Source organism: Tamandua tetradactyla, chromosome 3 (assembly GCF_023851605.1).
Source record: "Tamandua tetradactyla isolate mTamTet1 chromosome 3, mTamTet1.pri, whole genome shotgun sequence".
NCBI classification, from domain to species: Eukaryota; Metazoa; Chordata; class Mammalia; order Pilosa; family Myrmecophagidae; genus Tamandua; species Tamandua tetradactyla.
In genome coordinates this window covers 193,231,100-193,250,431 of record NC_135329.1, presented here as the reverse complement: position 1 = coordinate 193,250,431, position 19,332 = coordinate 193,231,100, and the positions used below count along the sequence as shown (strand labels likewise).

Sequence of the window (19,332 nt, the reverse complement as noted above, 5' to 3'; positions counted from 1 at the left end):
CATCATCTTGCTGTGCCTCTTGGAGAAGTCATTTACTTACTCTGAGACTCAATTCCCCTTTCAATATAGCAGAAGAGTTGACCCAGATCATTCTCAGTCCCCCTCTTTCAACTCTGACATTCTGTAGTAAACATTTTAAAAATACAAAATAATCAGTATTTTAAGCATAGACTTCAATGGGTGCCATCTTGATGCTCATCTTGTGCTGTCCTGCGCCAGATGAAGTGTGGCCTCTTTCTTTCAGACCCATTTGCTGGTCCAAGGTCTTGTATGGTTCTTGAACTTCTTTAGAAATGCAGAGGATTGGGCTTCAGCTACTGACACCTCTGGGAGTTCCCAGACCCCATCTGGCTGAAGAATTGGAGCAAAGTTTCCTTCAGTGAGGCAACCGATTCATAGTTTGAATTGAGTTTCTGTCATTTGCTCTATTAGTTAGAGTCCAGACAAAAAGCAGAAACCACTCTAAGTATTTTACAAAGAGCTGAACACTGGGAATGGTTTACCTGAGGATGGAAGAGCCGAAAAATCACACTGCATGATAAGAAAAGCCAGTAATTAATGATATCAGAAAGTTTCTACTACCCCTAGGCCTGGAGGATAAATAAGGGGAAAGGTGGCATTACCAGCCACCAGGACCGTGGTTATGAGGCAGAAGCTGAAACCACCACAGGCCTATTTGGTGAGATCTTGAGTCCGGCAGTAGAGGCTGCCATTGCCTGAGATGTTGCCTGTAACAGAAAGGAAAGAGAAGAAATACTTTGGTCTCTCTCTTCTGCCCTCCAGCTTTCTATTTTGTTTCCCATTGTCCAGACATATCATGAAGCCAGAGGGCCAAGGAAGTTGAGGAAATGACAGTTTTCTGAGAGCAGGGCAAAAATGAGCCAGAGAGTGCAGAGCAAACAGGCAAATGACCAACACATTTGTGCCCAGGAGTCTGTTTATTCTACTGCATCTGCTTTTGACTGTAAATCCCAGAGAGCAAAGACTGTCAGCCTGAATGTCTGTCTGCAGGAAGGGCACTGGCCATACCTCAAGAGCTCATCATCTCCAGAGCTCATCATCTTTGGAGATGATGACCATTATGCTGACCATCCCTGAGAATATAGGTCTCTGTTCCCTTGAAGGTGTGGGCTGAATTTTCCCAGTATGTGTTTTAATGACTTTATGCCCACAGGGAGAATCCACAGGGAGTTGAGTTTTTTGCTTAGGGACTCAGTTGAGCCACACAGAGAACAAAAACTGGTGTAGCCTCAAAATTTTCAAAGCCAATAATCTCCAAGAACTGCTACTGAATACTAACAGAGGCTACTCCTCGCTGTCTGAGGGACCATCACAATGGTGCTACGCTGTATTGGGTACATTTAGAACTTCTTTCTAGTGTCCAATCTAGATTCCCTTTCCTCTATTGACAGGTCACCCTTGGGAAGCCTAGGATATGATTGCTCTGTTATCTAAAATGTAATTCAGAATCTTGAAAAAAGGAAAAACTTAAAAAAATTTGAACTGAATGTAGACTTAGTGAATTCTGATGATGTGGCAGAGGAGGAAGAACAGGGACAATGGATCATATGAGGGATTTTCAGACTCCAGAGTGAGTGGGAAAGACTAGCTGGAGGTTGTCCAGGCAATGGGGTTTGAGGTCCAGTCATGCTCAGCAAAGAGCTTGCTGGGAACCTAATGGGGACAATTTGGGGTTTTGTAGATCATTGTTGCCGAGTTTGCTTCACATATGTCGGAGTGCATGCAGCTCTCTATATGTCTATGTTTTAAAGTAAATAAAAGGCTCTCTGAGCAAACCACATGATATTGGATGGATTCTGCCTCCAGTTCTGAAGCCTCTGTGTTCTGGCTTTATAGGAGTTGTGGTGACCACTTCGGGCTGGAAGACCAGTTGCTGGGTCAGCTTCTGGCGCCCACTGATGATTCACTGTACCTCCAGTGGACAGGCAGCCTGCCATGCCTGGCCTCAGTTTTGCCCCTCTGTGAAACAGGCGGAGAGGCAGGGGTCATTGAGTGCTGTGAGTATACGTTAAACCTAGCTCTGTCTTTGTGCCCTTTTCTTGCTATGGAAGTGTCAGAAAGATCCTATTCCTCCCCCTTCTTCTTTTCCCACACCTACTCCTATTTCATCCTAAAAAGCTTGGTTCAAAGCTTTGTATTATTTTCATCTAAAAAAATTGTCTCTTGTATGCCCTCAATTATGTATGCTTCTATCCTCCTCAAGTATGAAAGGAAATGGTTCTTCATTGGTATCAAGGGTTAGTTGAAAATAGGGGCTGCGAGTGCAGCAGGTGGGATGAAGGCTAGCCTATGGGAAGGGCTGTTTGTCAGGGAGGGAGGTGAGACAAAGGACCAGTGAGAGAGGGAGATAGTTACTGCTTCTTCCCCAGAAATCTTGAGGGAATGTGGGCCACAATCTCTGAGGGTTGAGTGAAGGACACTTCTACCTGAAGACAGAGCTGATGGATGAAGGGAACCCCAAGAGCCTTGAGGACTAGTTTCCTAAACTGGGTATTTCAGATCACCTGGAGAGCCTTCAAAACTTTTCAGTTTTCTATTTTATGTTAATGAATTTTGCAGAATAATACAACGAATGCCCCTGTACCTACAAGTATTGCTTAAATAAAATAGTCCAAATAGAATGAAGAGACCCTGTGAATGCTTCCTGTTATCATCTTGGACATTTAAAATATAAACTTTCCAGCCCTGACACAGACCTTCTAAACTAGAATTCTCAAAGGTGTGGCCTGGGAATCTGTATTTCACAAGTTCTCTTGGAGAATTTCTGTAGCCAAGCAATAGAATGGTTCTGTGGATGAGTCAATAGAGCTGCTGGGATGAGATTCTGAGAGTCCTAGACTTTGCATCCAGGATTCAGCTCCTCACATTCGACTGTCTGGCACTTGCCTGTCCTTCAATCTAAGAAGCACTGTGACACCCTTGGCCTGTTGGCACTGGCCTATGAAAGTGCGGTAGGGTCATGGGGGCATTTGGGACTGAGGGGGTTCAAGAATCGGGGTTGCTGCTGGCCAGAAGCTGGGTGTACATTTATGGAGAAGGAAAGCCAGTGGTAGAGTCAGGTCAGAGTAAACAGTATGGGAGAGCTCCTGGTATCAGGATCAAGGGAGAAAAGAAAATCACCCCTCTCATGAATTTCTAGGACAAGCTCCACTTCTGGTTAGATGATAATTAATGTCTTACCTCCTTTTCCGTCTGTTGTATTTTTGGCCCTTTCTTTCTTAATTATGTGAGCATGGGTAAATCACCTTGAATCTTATTTTCTACATCTGGAAAGTGGAACTAATACAATCTGTCTTAATTTATTTGCTAGCCTGGTTATAAGAAATTGATGTTCAGTTCATGCAAGTGCTTTGAAATTATAAAGGTTACCCAGATGCCTTTGCAGCCCTAACCATCCTTCAAGGCCAAGATCAGATGTTGTCTCTTCTGTCTTTACCTCCTTGGATCCTACCCTTCCCTCTAGGCCAGAAATAATCATATTTCCTCCTTCTCTCAAGGATCACATCGTAGTCTCCTTTAAATTGTGATTTTTTGCCTTCGCATCTGTTTCTCTCACTAGACTGGGAGTCCTATAAGGACAGGATAAACATTTCATTCTGGGCTGTGTCACATAGTGAGTGACTGGCAAGTGTGTTTTGCATTAACAAGCAAAGGCTTGAGACATGGCACTGAACAGTGCTTAGTGGCCTGGGCTGTGGAGCTGTACCCTGAGTGGGTCCAGGCATGGGTAGAGAGTTCAAACGCAGGATTCTTATTGCAGCTGAACCCAGCAGGAGCCCTGCTTCCAGCTCAGCTTCACCCTGTGGCACAGCTTCTTGTGCTTCAGCCAACTCCCCTCCAGCCCCTCCTACACCCTAGTGTATTATGACTCGAAGGCAGCAGGCATGACTTGCTTGTCCATTTCGGAAGACAAACATATAATTTCAGGTCATGTCCGGTGCCATTTGGAAGGAAGCTCAGGTTTCTCTAAGTGGAAACAGCATGCTCTGAAAGTAATTATGGGCCAAGAGGCATGTTCTAGGAGGGAGACTCTGTTTATAAGCAAAGGTTACCCTTCTTGCTTGGTGTCAGGACAAACCAGGGAGGACATAGTCAGTCCCAGTTAACCCCTGTAGGATCCCAGGAGGACCTCCATCATCCCCAGGGGCAGGATTCTGATATCACTCACTCTGGGCCTTGGTTTCCAATGGACTCTCCAGGGTCACTCCTTTCCATGTTTGGACCTAGAAACAGGGTATGACAGGCTCCCTGCTAGGGCCTTGGATAATCACTTCCTCCTTTAGGTTCCATGTCCTGAGGAGGCTGGACCAGATGATTTCTGATTTGGCATGCACTGATAAAAGTTTAACATCAGTTCTCTGGAGAAAAACCTGATTGCAATGTCTGCCGATATCAATGGCTTTACTGTTCCTACCAAGGCTGATTGCTAGCTACAGTGTGATGTTGCCGAACCTGCGCTTGGGAAGAAACACACACAGTTGACTGTTGTGGAGCTGGGATGAGCCATAAGAGTCAGCTCCGGCATGCCTGAATTTCTTTCAGTGTTATTCAGTATTCATCTGCTATGTACCTGTATTGGTGTATCCAGTGATGGCTACATATTTTGCAGACCCAAGGGAAAAATGAAAATGTTGAGTTCCTTGTTCAAAAAGCAGGGGAAAAAAGTGCCATTAAAGGTATTAAAATATAAAGCATTTTCCTTTCTCCCATGATGTTTTTTTTTTTGAGTGCATCTGAGAATCAAACCTGGGTTCTCATGGTGTTTTTAATTTGCTATTTAATGTAGTTCCAAGTAAATAAAAATTAAATTTAGCATAACTTTTACTGTTTATTTTTACATTGTGCAATACCAATTTTAAAGCAAATATAAGAGCATTTAACTTGTGGAATCACTGAAATTACCTGATCATTTCATATGATATAGTGGGAATGCTGTACAGAAATAACTATATTGTTTTTATTTCAAATTTTGATATGCAAATATTCTACCAACACTCTATACCTTCAGCTTCTTGATGAATGAAGAGTAACCGAAAGAAAAAGGATTTATGGGTTGCTCAATCTTTCCATTTCCTTCTCTGTCATTTTTTTTTTTTTACATGGGCAGGCACTGGGAATCAAACCCGGGTCCTCTGGCATGGCAGGCAAGCGTCCTTGCCTGCTGAGCCCCCGTGGCCCGCCCTTCTCTGTCATTTTTAACATAAATGTTTGGCTAATACAGGGAATCAACACAAGAAAAAAAAGGTTATGATAGGGCTCCTTGATTATTCATGTTTCTTAGAAGACATTGCCTTTTTTCTGCATGTGAAGTAAATTCTGGTTCTAAGGGAAAATGTGGCCTCTTGGGGCTATCAGTATTGCAGTTTATTCAGTTGTAAACTTAACATGCTTACCTTGTACTCCCTTTGAGTCTTGCTGCACTGCCTCACAGGATTCTGTGAGGACACTAGAATCCTGTGATCACAGGGCATTGCAAATGCTATATGCAAATAGAGTGGCAAAGAATGAAGGACATACATATTGTCTGTGTCTCCTCTGCTCTTGAGCATGCTCCGTTGTCTCATAGAGGTTCCCTTACAAACACCAAGTAAAATTATTAAGACTTTCCAGATGGTGACAACAGCATTGAACTCAACATGGGAACCTTCTAAGCCTGGGGTCCTGTGCACCTGCATAGGTCATGTGCCCAGGAAGTCGGCCCTGGGTGTAGCATCATTTAGGATTGGAGTCTACTCTGATTGATAATTGCTTGTGCTTTATCTACTACTCGTTAAATAATTTTTTACCTTAGCCTTGTCCAGGAATTTTTCCTTTTGGAGATCCATAATACTTTTCGAAATATACCCTCACTCCTCATTCTTGGTTACTCATGTCCAATGTGTTGGGCCCAGTGTGAGTATTCTGGGAGAGAAGATGAGCAGGACCCCTGGTCCTGGTCTAGGGAAACATGAACTTAATTGGGTTGGCAAAGTTATCTTGTGTGAAAATGAGAATCAATAACACAAGACACAACAAGGAAGAGCTAAGTTGGCTGTGAGTCAGTGGTTCTCAGACTTAGAGATTTACTGGAACCTCCCCTGGGCATTGGCTAAAAAAAACACCTGGATTTACTGGTGAAATCCTGATTTTACCAATGATGATGGGGCTGAAGGAAACCGTCAGAAATCCTTATTTTTACAAGCCCCTCGTATTTCTCCTGCAGAAGTTCGATGTAACTCAGTTTGAGAAGCACTTGTGCAAGGAAAATAAACTTTTCCAGGAGGAAGGAAGACCTAGCAGAGAGCTGGGGCTCAATAAATATTTCTTGCATGAATGAATGAGTAGTCAAATTAAAATAAATGGATGATCAAATTAAAGAAGGAATGGGTATCTGAGAAGCCTGGAATAATCAGGAAGAGGTTTTAGGAAGAGGTGAAGTTTGGGCTTCCTTCTGTTCTGTGTGCCCCATACCCTCCCCCCCCCCCTTTTTTTTTTTATAGTTTCCAGCATTTAGTCTAGGGCTGGACTGCAGAGAGGGCTCAGTTCATGCTTGTTGAATGACTGAGGTACAAGACAGACCCCTGTAACCAAAGACACATGCTGAACTGAAGGCAGAGAAAGGATGAAATCTGACTCCCCCACTGCCTCTTGAGGGATCAAAACTGTCTTCTTAGTTGGCTGGCTCCCAAGTCATCCTCAGGTCCAGAGTCTCCTGTCTGCATATAAATCCAGCAAGGCTCTATTTGGGAGCTCTCAAAGTGCCTGAGGTGGGTGGAGTGGGGGATCTTAGAGCCTGAGGGTGTGACAGGGTTTGAGGATGAAGGTGCACTTGCCTCCATCACCTGTTCCCACATCTCACCAGGGAAAGTCAGGAGATAAAGCCCCATGGATTTGGCTGTCTGGGGCACAGAAATGCCACCTGGGTCAAATGCCTGCTCCCTGATCTTCAACTGGAAGGCTTTACTCCCTTCTTGGAACTCCCAGAGTCCTTTATCTGTGCATCTGCCTCTAAGGCACTTGTCGCAGCCAACCTTGTGACTTGGGTGGTGTCTTTTCTCCCTGTAAGTAGGGCCAGGATGATTTATCTCTATGTTCCTTTCTACACTCCCACTCCAAGTGCTTATTTAGCACAGAGCTGCCCATAATAGGTGCTGCAGCTTATGTGGTGGAATGAGTGCTGGAAGATCTGCTTCTTTGACTTCTAACAGGGGCGGGGGGTGAGCTGCAGGACTTTGAGGGGCTTTTCCTAGGGCAGGATTCCATTCATCAGGGTCCCACAATGTGGGCATACCAAAGTATGTCCATAGGTAGCATAGAGTAAAGGCCAGGAGGGCTCTTGAGCAGTTCAGCCATTCCCTGAGCTGTGCTGGAAGGAGGTTGTTCAAAGGCACATCCTGTCTGCAGTGTATCTCCAGATGGGAAGGGTTCCAGTCCCAACAAAGAAAGGAGAAGAGACCACAAGGACAGGAACCCATGATGAAACTAGAGATGGTGTGGAGTTCTGCCTTGCAGCCATCTGAGTCCCAATTTTATCAACTGTAAAATGAGAACAATCATTAGAAAACAGAAGATGAAAAGGGTTTGTTGGCCTCTCATGTCTCCTTTTAGCATCCACCTGCCCTTTCCTGGCTCCATTTGGCTCAGATCTCCTGAATACTCTTTCCTACCCCCTCTACTCCTCAGGGACCTATCCACCAAACCTTCCACAGTCTAGATCCTTCCTCTTTCCTTCTTCTGTCCCCCCCTTTTTTCCCAATAACTATAATTATTATCTAGTGGGCACTTATTGTGTACTCTGTGTTCCATTGAAGCTCTTTACATACATTTACTCATTTAATCCTCATGGTAACCCATTCTATAAAGGAGGCTCAGAGAGGTAAAGTAACTTGCCTGATGTTACACAGCCAGGAAGCTACTGAGCTAGGTCTGAAAGCAAGTTTGACACTAAGGTTTATGACCTTCAGCACCACACTCCCCTGGCATCTTGAGTTATATCCCCATCTTGAATTCTATGTAAATCCTATTGGTGACTGAATAAATTGATTATGAAATCATTTGGCTCTAAGGAGTCTGGGGCTTAGAGTGCTGGCCTTTGGCATTTTAACAACCTTTAGGGATTGAGGCCTTACTGTAGGGGGCCCTGTAATGGGATAACATCTTATGTGGTGGAATAAGTGCTGTAAGATCTGCTCCTGGAATTCAGGCTGTGAGACCAGCTCTGTCATTCTCTATCTTTTCTCTTTGGAACAGCCTTACCATCTCTGCCTCCCGTCTCTAAGGACTGCAACTCCAGGCAGAAGGTCTTAACAGTAGTTTTACAGTGGTCTTATGGTGGTCTTCCAGTGGTCTTACGGCGGTTGAATGTATGTGGCACACTGCTTTTCCTGGCCTTGGGCTCCCAGCAGGGGTGCTGCCTGAGATCTCTTTAAACTGTCTGCTGGCTCTGAGGTCAGAGCAGATTTAGGTGAAAGGCATCCACATTGGCTTTCTACCCTTGGAATCTTCTGGCCTTTCAGTCGTTGGATTGAGATAGTCTTCCAGTTGAGGTCCGAAAGCCAGCGTGTCTTTGGCTGATAGGGCTCAGGATGCTCAGGCCTTGGAAAGCCTATGGATGACCTCACAGAACACCAGAGAGCTGGTGAAGGTCATGGCTTCTGTGAGGCACTTACCGGAGACAGTGCTTCCCATTTTCTTGGGAACGACAACAGTTCCATCTGAGGTTCTGCATTTTCATCTGGGAGGCTGGCTATGACCATGGGCAGCTCTTTTCACTTCTCTATGCCTGGGTTTTCTCCTTTGTAAGAAGGACATAATGTGTCTGATTTCCTTACTCCCACAGGGGTACTATGAAAATAATTGGGAGAGAAGAAATATGGGTTGGTGAATGAAAAATGCTTTAATTACAAATGAGGAGAAATGAAGTAGCTATTGGATACAAAGTCATGAATTAGACTCGGAATGAAATGGTCATTTGAGGGTTCCTTCCTAGAGGGAAAAGACAGTTTAATACAAATATAGTAAAAAATCATAATGAGGTTATTAGTAGATACTGATTGGTTCATGGTACACAATGGGTAAGAACAAATGACTCATTCGTGTATCATATTTGATCTATAATATACTGATACTTCTATTATAAGCACAGTTTTTAGCCTAAGTAAGGTCTTATGCCTTGATGAAAGAAATGCTTTTATATAGATTATACAAAATTAAGAGCTCTGGTTCCTGCCGTGAAATTCACATACATTCTCGTTTCTTCTTAGATTTTAATTAAATAATGAACGTGCAGTCTACTGGAGGCCCTATAAAGGCATGAGAGAGGGAATGAACGAAACCTGGAAACATGGTGGGCCCTTAAGTTTTTCTAACCATTTCTTTTCTTTCTTCTTCTTTTTTATAAAATTTAACAAGTATTTTTGAGTGCCTTCTGTCTGCCAGACACTGTTTTTAAAAACAGCTTTATTGAGGAATATTTGGTATTCAATGAACTGTCCATATTTAAAGTGTAAGATAAGATGAGATAAGTTTTGACACATGTATATACCTGACACCATCACCACAGGTAAGATAAAGAACATATCCACTATCCCCAAAAGTTTCTTTGTAATCCTTCTCTCTTGTTCTCCTCCCCTGGTAACTACTGATCTGCTTTCTGTCTCTACAGACAAATTTCTATAGAAAAATTCTTAACATTTTACATAAATGAAATAATCCATTGTGTACACTCTTGTCTGGCTTCTTTCACTCAGCATAGTGAATTTGCGATTCATCTATGTTATAGCATATGTCAATAGTTAATTCCTTTTCATTGCTGATTAGAATTTCGTTGTATGGATGTATCATGGTTTGTTTATTTATTCACCTGGTGATGGGCATTTGGTTTATTTCCAGTTTTTGGCTATTAGAAATAAAGCTGCTTTGGAAATTCATGTATGAATCATTGTATGGACATATGCTTTCATTGGGCAAATATCTAGGCGTGGATCACGTGGTATATATGAAGCTGCCAAATGGCTTACCAAAGTACTTGTAATATTTTACATTCCCACCAGTAGTGGATGAGGGTTCTACTTCCTCTACAATCCTCACCGACACTTGGTACGGCCATTCCTTTTAATTTTAGTCATTGTAATAGTTGCTTAGTGCTCTCACTGTCATTTTAATTTGCATCTCTCTAATGACTAATGATGTCTAACATCTTTTTGTTTGCTTATTTACCATCCATGTACCATTTTTGGGAAGTATGTGTTCAAATCATTTACCTATTTTCCTTATTGGATTGTTTATTATATTATTGAATTTTGAGAGTTCTCTATGTAATTGGGCTACAAGTCCGTTATTGGGTATATTATATGTTAATATTTTCCCCCATTCTGTGACCTGTCTTTTCATTTTGCTTTTCAAGAATAGATGTTTTTAATTGTGGTGAACTCCAATTAACAATTTGTTCTTTTACTGATTGTACTTTTGGTGTCATATCTAAGAAATCTTTGCCTAATCCAAGGTCAAAAAATTTTCTCCTGTATTTGCCTCGATAAATTTAATAAGTTTACATTTAACTCTTTGGAATGTTTTGGGTTAATTTTTCTATATGGTGCAAGTTATGGACTAAAGTTCATTGTTTTTACACATGAATATCCAATTGTTCTATCGTCATTTGTTTAAGAGTCTTTTTTCTTAACTGGATAAATTAACTGCATCTTTTTAAATGATCAGTTGTTGCGAGTGGTCTATTTCTGCACTGTGTTCTAGTCCATTGATTTATCTACTTATCTTTATGCCAATTTCACACAGTCTTGTTGACTATAATACATCTTGAAATCAGATAGTTGTCCCACTAGCTTTAGCTCTTCTAGGGCCTTTGTGTTCCGTATGTATTTTAAAATCAGCTCGTCAATTTATATAAACAAATCCTGCTGGGATTTTGATAGGGATTATATCAAAGCCAATTTAGGAAGAATTAATATTTTAATAATATTGTGCTTTCTGACCCATCATTAAGGTATATATCTACATTTATTTAAGTCTTTTTAAGTGTCTCTCAGTAATGTTACTCTTTAGTGTCCAGGCCTTTCTCACCTCTTGTCAGATATATCCCTAAGTATTTCATACTTAACATTTTAAAATTCAATTTCTGATTGTTCATTGACAGTATATGGAAATAGAATTGTTCTTAATCTTGTATCCTACAACCTTGCTAAACTCATTTATGAGTTATAGTAGTTTTTTGTAAATACCATTGGATTTTCCATAGTGATGATAATTTCATCTGTAAGTATACTTTTACTTTTTTTTCTCCAACCTTGATGCCTTTTATTTCTTTACTGCCTTATTGTGCTGACTACAATGCCTAGTATAATGTTGACTACAAGTGTTGAGAGCAGTTTTAACTTGTTCCTGATCTTAGGGGGAAACTATTCAGTCTTTCACTGTTAGGTATGAATTTTAACTGTAGGTTTTCTGTAGGTGATTAAAGATGTTCTCTTGTATTCCTGGAACTTTGTTGAGTTTTTATCAGGTAGGGATGCTGGATTTTGTTAAATGCTTTTCTCTATGTCTATTGAAATGATCACATGACTTTATTTTTTAGTTTGTTAATATGATGGATTTTGTTGATTGATTTGTTAAACCAACATTATATTTCTGAGATAAATTTTACTTGGTCATGGGGCATTGCCCTTTTTATATATTGTTGGATTTATTTTGCTGGCGTTTTCTTTAGATTTTTTTTTTTTGCATGGGCAGGCACCGGGAATCGAACCCAGTCTCCAGCATGGCAGGTGAGAATTCTACCACTGAGTCACCATTGCACCGCCCTAGAATTTTTATATATGTTCATAAAGAATATGAACATATCTTCTTTTCTCGTAATGCCTTTTGTGGTCCTTTTCTTTTTTGGTCTGATCTCATAGAATGAGTTTGGAAATGTGTGCCATTTTGGATAGTGTTTTAGTTTCCTAGCTGTTAAAACAAAAACCATACAATGAATGGCTTAAGCAACAGGAATTTATTGGCTCACGGTTTTGAGGCTAGGAGAATTCCAAAAGTTAAGGTATCAGCAAGTTGATGCTTTCTCCCTGAAGACTGTGGTGTTCTGGGGCTTGCTGCGGGTGGTCCTTGACTTTTCTGTCTCATGGCAATGAACATGGTGACTTCTTCTTTCTCTTTTGGGTTCTTTTGACTTCCAGCTTTTGGCTACTCCCTATGACTTTTTCCCTGTGCCCTTTGTTATAAGGCTTCCGGTAATAGGATTAAAATCCATCCTAATTCATTTGGGCCACAATTTAACTGAAGTAACCTCATCAAAAGGTCCTATTTACAATGGGTTCAGACCCACAGGAATGGGTTAAAATTAAGAACATGTTTTTCTGGAGTAATAACTCCAGATCACCAAAGATAGTTTCTATTGCTATATATTCAAATCTACTGATCTTTTCTTCTGCAATTGCTGATCTACCTTTTATTCTAACCAGTGTATTTTTTTTTTTTTTTTAATTTCGGACTATTTAGTTTTCATCTTTAGAAGTTTGATTTGGGTCTTTTAAAACATCTTCCATGTCTCTATCTTCTTAACTTTTTGAACATATAAAATACAGTATAACTGTGTTCAATTTCCTTGTGTGCTGGTTCTACCATCTGGGTCAATTACAGGTTGGTTTTGATGGATTGATTTATCTTCTCATTATGGGTCATATTTTCTGCTCTATTAAATGCTTGGTTATTCTTGATTGGATGCCATTTTGGCTAGAAGTAAAGTCCATATATTGTATTTCTTTCCTGCATTTGAACCAATGCATCAGAGGTTGGAATCTAGTGGTCAGTGTTGAATCCAGCCTGTGGATGTATTTTCTTTGACCTAAATGATGCTTAAAAAAAGATTTCAACACTTAAAAATGTGAGAACATGGGTTCTCTTGCTTTTAAAAAAAATCAGAATATCATGTAGTACAACTGCATGACTGCGGTGAGAATGTTAGCTGGAGATGATGGTGGCCACCCTCTTTAGATGGTGTGCCTTTCAATGGTGTATGAGCTCTCCAATGTTTCCCCTTCTCATATTTACATCTCCTAACTGGCTCTGGGAAGTATTTGAGTTTGAATGTCCTATTGTCTTAGATCAGTTTCTGTGTAGCAGACCCTGTGATGAGTGTTGACATGTAAGTGATTTATTAAGGAAGTATTCCCAGAAGAAATTTAAAAGGGAGTGAAGCATGCAGGACAGAGAATTCCAAGCAAGCATGGAATTTCAGGTAAATACCCATAGAGGATAGCTTTAGTTTCATTCTGGGAAGGAATGATGGAGTGCAAGTTATGCATCAGAGTTTGTCCCAATTGAAGGTGAAGGAGCTGAACTTTAATATTCTGCACCCAGTCATTCAGATAGAGCCCTCTCTGCCTGTGATACTGAGGATTTTGGCAAGGTTGGCAAAATGGAAAGGGCACCTGTGTTGCTGGTTCCATGCTTCTTCAGCTCTATCCAAGAAGGCTATGCAGGGATACCTGGGAATCGCCAAGGTCCTGGCTGGGATGAAGGCCCAGAGAGGACATTGTACACATGGATTAAAATTGTGAAAGAATCCGAAACACCTTCATCCTGACGATGTCACAGAACTCGAAGGTTTTATTAGTAGGAAGATCATTTGAGATCATTAGAGGAGATCATTAGTGAACTGTTGTACAGACAAGGAAATTTGGGTTCAGGAAGAGAAGGACAGTTACCCAAGGATAGGTATTTCCTCCTGTTGGAAATTGTGCTGGTTTGAAAGGATTATGTACTGTAGAAAAGCCATGTTTTAATCCTGATCCATCTTGTGGAGGCAGCTGTTTCTTTTAATCCCTATCCAGCACCGTAGTTTGGAACTTGATCAGAGTATCTCCACAGAGATGTGACATGCCCAATTGTGGGTATTGACCTTTGATTAGAGGGAGATGTGACTGCACCCGTTCCAGGTGTGTCTTGATTAGTTTAATAGAATCCTTTAAAAGGGGAAACATTTTGGAAAAGGCTTGAGTTCCACGAAGCTACGAGTGTCCATGCAGAGACCTTTGGAAAGGAAGAAGTAAAATGCCCCTGGGGGCGCTTCATGAAATAAGCCTGGAGAGAAAGCTAGCAGACTTTACCATGTCCGCCATGTACCTTTCCAATGGAAAGAGAAACCCTGAACATCGTTGGCCTTCTTGAACCAAGGTATCTTTCCCAGGATGCCTTAGATTGGACATTTCTGTAGACTTTCTTTACTTTGGACATTTTCATGGCCTTAAAACTGTAAACTTGCAACTTATTAAATTCCCCCTTGTAAAAGCTATTCTGTTTCTGATATATTGCATTCCAGCACCTTGCAAACTAGAACAGAAAGCCTTATTAATGTTGCCTCATGCATTTCCTTATTTTGAGGAAAGTACATACAGATTTAGTATTGTTTTAGTCTCCAGGAATCTCTTGGGAGGGAGATCTAATAGTCTTTTATTTATTTTTATTTTTATTTTTATTTTTTTATTATTTTTTTTTACATGGGCAGGCACCAGGAATCGAACCCAGGTCCTCAGGCATGGCAGGCAAGCACTCTTACCTGCTGAGCCACTGTGGCCCGCCCAATAGTCTTTTATTTGCACATGGATTCATTCACTCATCTTTTCATTCACCCATAAACATTTATTGAACCAAGCAACATGTTTTAGAAAACCATTTGAATTCAGACACTTTGAGCCATTTGTACAGGAATATCTAACTCTCTTCCATGGTCCATTTCTCTCAACTCTCAGAGATGGAAATCAGACAATCTGTTGTTGGTTCCTCCAGATACCTTCAGAAACCACACTGGGGGATTCACACTCAGGTCCTTCCAGTCTGTGCCTAAGGAGGAGCAGCTTTGTGCCTTGAGCTGTGGGTTTGGGAGCTCTGAGTTCAGTGCATCCCAAGACTTTCCTCTGACTCACTGGGTCTTTCTGAGTCCTCCTTCTATTTCAAGATCTTCAGGTCCCCCCATGTGAGCTGAAGCTATGAGGGCAGGAAAGCAGGGACTGAGCACTCTCAGGGGGACCAAGGAAAAGGCGAACACAGGGAAATACAGAAACAAAAAAGGCTGTTGCTAGGCCACTACAACCTCCCCAAAGTATTGGAGATGAGTGTAGATAACACATTTCTCTTTTGAGGTCCAGAGCACTGAGGGGCTGGGCTGGAGTTGGACCTAAGGGTAGGGCTGGGGGTTGATGCTCTGGTCTTTGCACAGTTCTGAGTCTGCAGCTGTGAGCTAAGGAGGTGAGGTGGAGGAAAAGAGAGAGGCTAGAGAGGGAGGAAGAAAGGCAGGAGGGAGCAAGAAAGAGAGGGAGAAGGAAATAGAGGGGAGAGAGGGTGGCAGAGAGAAGGGAGAGAGCAAGAAAGAGAGGAGAAGAGAAGAGAAAAAGAGAAGAAGAGGGGTCGGGAATGAGAGAGGATAGAACAAGAAACAGAGGAAAGGAAGAGGTAAAGAGAGAGGGGATGGGGTGAGGGGGGTACACAGAAAGAAAGAAATCAGGAAAAAGAAAGAACAAGAGAGAAAGGAGAAAAGCGAAAGAAAGACAAGGGAAAGAGAAAGAGAAAGTGTTTGCGTGAGGGTGAAGAGCACTGGGGCTGAGCGGGTGCCCTGGTTAGGAAATTCTAGGGGTATTGCAATTCTGGTGAAATTGCTTCAGGGTTTCAAGAAGCTGATAGCAGGCCCTTGCCAGGCCATAATAACAGCCCCATGATGGCTCTAACCCGCTCTGGCCTCTCAACTCCCAGGAACACTAAATTCACACAGGCGCAAAATGCAGCCCTGCTTCAACTCCAGCAGCCTAATAGCTACCTTTGTGTTTGTGCTGCACCCACAAGCATCACGGGCAATTAAGAAAGTCGTCCATTGCAATTGTGGCTGCCATTTAGGGGTTGATTCCTGGAGCCCCTCCAGGCCAGTCAGCCCTCTGATGAGGCACAAATGAGTTGGGGAGGAGTGTTGTTTCCTGGGAGAGGACCCCTGCCATTAGCTGGCAGGTCCGAAAGGAAGGCCAACAGAGGCTTCTGTGGGCTCAAGGAAAGTGGGGAGGAGATGGGGCAGAACTGGGACCCTGCTTGCATGCACACACAAGTGCACACATGCACAGGCACACCTTCACCCAGGCAGGCCTATACTCGCATGCATGCGCATGTGGCCACACCTTTTCCGCAGAGCTGCAGACCTGCTGGGGTAGAATATGCGTAGAGCACACCCATGCCCACAGGCACATAAACAGGCACACCTTCATCACACACCCGCCAACGTGTGGCCACATTCATGGGCTCACACAGGCATTTGTGTTTGACGTGTAATGGATGTATTTATATACGCAAACCCACACGCACATGGATAGGCATTCTCACAGATACAAATGTGTGTGTGTATATATATATATACACACAGACATATAAAAGCATGGGAAAGCTCAGACTCACACACACAGTAACCCATGTTCTAAGCTTTTAATCCCAAATGAAAATGCAAGACTGCTCCAAAGACCTGTGAAATGTGTATACTCTAGACTTCAAATTTCCCTCTTGGCTGTGAATAAAAATAGGTTTGGAGGGGAGGGGTATTGTGCTGATGAATCTGTCTAGTAGAAGAGAAGACAAAGTTGGAAGACAGTGCCTTTTCTTTGTTCTGCTCTGAGTCAGGGCCAAAACCATTTAGGTGGTTGAAAAGTAATTGCTAGTGGACGGCATCTTTCCATGCCTTGACACCAGCCACTTGACCCTGTTGCCATCTTAAGCTGATGATTTTTCAGATACTGGGAAAGAAATTTCAAAATATTCTTAATCCCTTGAAACCAGAGCTCACACACCTCACTTTCATGAAGTTTTTCCTCTTACGTAAACTGGCCAGTGATAGAGGATAGGACAGAATGAGTATTGTGACTTGATGATTTTGATTTTCTCAGTTTTGAAATTAAGTTTAAAAGTGTTTTCATTCTTTTCTGAGGTTTGGGTATTTTTTCTCACTCTGCCTCCCTCACCCCTATTTCCCACACTATTATTAGGGAAAGAAAATTGGAGACCATGTTCATTTTGAGATCCTCTCCCAGAATAATTTTGCCCTGACACACCGGAAATGCAAAGGGGAAACAGGAAGCCAAGCTTCAAGGGCTTGTTTGGACCTGGCAAACTGTTAGCAAAATCTTTGGCCAGCAAATCCCCAGATGATAGCCAGTTCCCAGAACACCACTTCCCTCCAAGTTGGGTGTAGAGTGAGGGCTGTGATTGGTCTGATCTGATCTGTCTCCTACAGCTGGGAGGGTGACCTTCTCCATCAGACCCGAAGGCCAAGTTCAGTGCATTTGCTGTTTGCTCCACGTGGCAGATTCTGGAAGCCAGCAGTCTGTGACTACACTCCCACTGCTGCAGCCCACTGAGCCAGGCCTCAGTCTGAAGCCAGCCAAGGACATTTGTTTTGGAGGCTTTTTGGCAGTTTAGATTTGGGTCAGAAGTAGCTTCAAGAAGCCTAATTAACTTAAGTATTTTCATTGTACTTTTAAAGCCCTGTCCACCTCAATTTTTCCATTTTTCTTAATTTCCAATCAAAGTGCAGAGACGAAGTGAATATTTGAAGGCTTGGGGCTATCATAGCACCCTGGAGAATGGACATGGTGTTACTGAAAGATACCAATACCAACTGCAAGTTTTTTTCTGCAGCTCCTGGGGCTTAGGCTAAGTGGGAAAGAAGTGGCAGAGGGATGCCTTGAAGTGTGGTTTTCCACTGAGAGAGTGCTAGTCTGGTTGACCTCCCCAAGAGTCATTCTGGTGCTGAGAGACAAAGATAACTGGATATGTCAATATTTGAAGGGCTGTCTCCATGGACAAGAAATCAGAATTATTTTATATGGCTCCAGAGGACTGTGATGAGGTATATCTGTTTATTTTTTCTGTATTATAAAGTACCCCCAAATAGAGAACCATTTGTTTAGCTCAGAATTCTCAGGGCTGGCAGTATAGACTGGGCTCAGCTGGATGGCTCTGCTGATCTGGGCTGGGTCTGGCTGATCTTTTCTCAGGCCCATTTTCAGGCTGACCTTTATTCAGCTGGCAGGTGGGCTGTGGCCTGGATGTTCTGGCAAGCTGGGATGACTCAGCTCTTTTCCATCTGTATGTTCATCTTCCAGCAGGCTACTTGATCTTACTCTCATGGTAGTGGCAGGGTTCTGAGAGAGAGGGGATATCTGCAAAGACCTTTGAAGCCTAGGCTCAGTAATGGCATGGTATCACTTTGGCTGTATTCTTGTGGCCAATTCTAGAATTGACCACACAGCAGGCAGATTTTGACCCAATATTCAGAATTGTGTACTTGCTCTGGAGGAAGCATGACCTCTCAGATAATCAGGGTGGGAGCCCCTGACCTCCCAAGGCCCTTCTAGTACCAAGAGTTTGTTTACTAGGAACTGATTTTCCACAATCCAGAGTTGAAGACTTTCACAATTTGAGAATCAGAAGAACTGGAATTGTTTCCCAGATCTCTGATTGCCTCAATTTTGGCAGAGGATGCTTTGGAGTGTGGTTTTCCACTAAGGCGGTGCTAGTCTGGGTGAACTCTTCAAGAGTCATTTTGGTGTTCCTGCCCTATCCCATGCCCCTAACACTGACCAGGTTCCTTTCTTTTCCTTTTACCCACATTTACTTCCCCCAGCCCTGGCCTTGCCCACTTCTACCTTTGTTCCCTGGGCTCTGTTTGTATAGGAGCAAAAAAGAAAGGATAAAGAATGCCTGAAAAGACAAAGATTGCTGGACTCCGAATTTATATTATGGTCTATAAAGATTGATGTGTGTGGGAGAAGAAAAAAGAAATAGCATGTGCCTTTGTTTTTTTTTTCCAAAGCAACGTACACGTGCAGAGAGCAGGACGAAAAGAAGCCAACAACCCCAACCAAAGTCGGTTCTAAAGGAGGGAGATGTTAACTTGAGCTTCGGAGCTGGAGCCAGGGCAGGAAGTGGGCTTGGCCTGCACGAGGGTACATTTGCTCAATGGAAAACCACCCTCCACCGGGGCTCCTTGTCTTCCTAATTCCCAGCAGCCTCCAGCCCCTCCTGACCCTGAGAACAATGCAGCTCTGTGCTGAAAGGTTTCCAGCCGGAGCAGCCGAGACTGTGCCTTTTGTGATGGCCTGGGAGAGGAAGAAAGGAGAAGCTGGTCTGGGCGGCTGCTTGTGTGAATCACTCCCGTCACATGGCAGGGCTGGCTGCAGGGCATACGGGGAGTGTGGCCTGAGCCCATGCCTGCAGGCTGGTCAGCCAGCTGCTGGGTGCCCTACTCTGAACAGCACAGCTGTGGAAAGGGCAGCAAAGGGTGTGGAG

General features: G+C 42.7%; 1 long non-coding RNA gene across 4 annotated transcripts in view; it reads left to right on the top strand.

The window, feature by feature from the left end:
- The window catches only part of LOC143678080 (uncharacterized), an 86,177-nt gene extending 70,733 nt beyond the window's left edge, over positions 1-15,444 (top strand). For 3 of the 4 annotated variants that reach the window (XR_013173050.1, XR_013173049.1, XR_013173047.1), the window contains one exon: positions 1,858-5,440. This is a non-coding gene — a long non-coding RNA (uncharacterized LOC143678080). Of the gene's footprint in view, positions 1-1,857; positions 5,441-9,263 lie in introns of those variants that run through there. The other variant, XR_013173048.1, reaches the window with a different exon arrangement.
- The last annotated feature ends 3,888 nt before the right edge of the window (positions 15,445-19,332 follow it).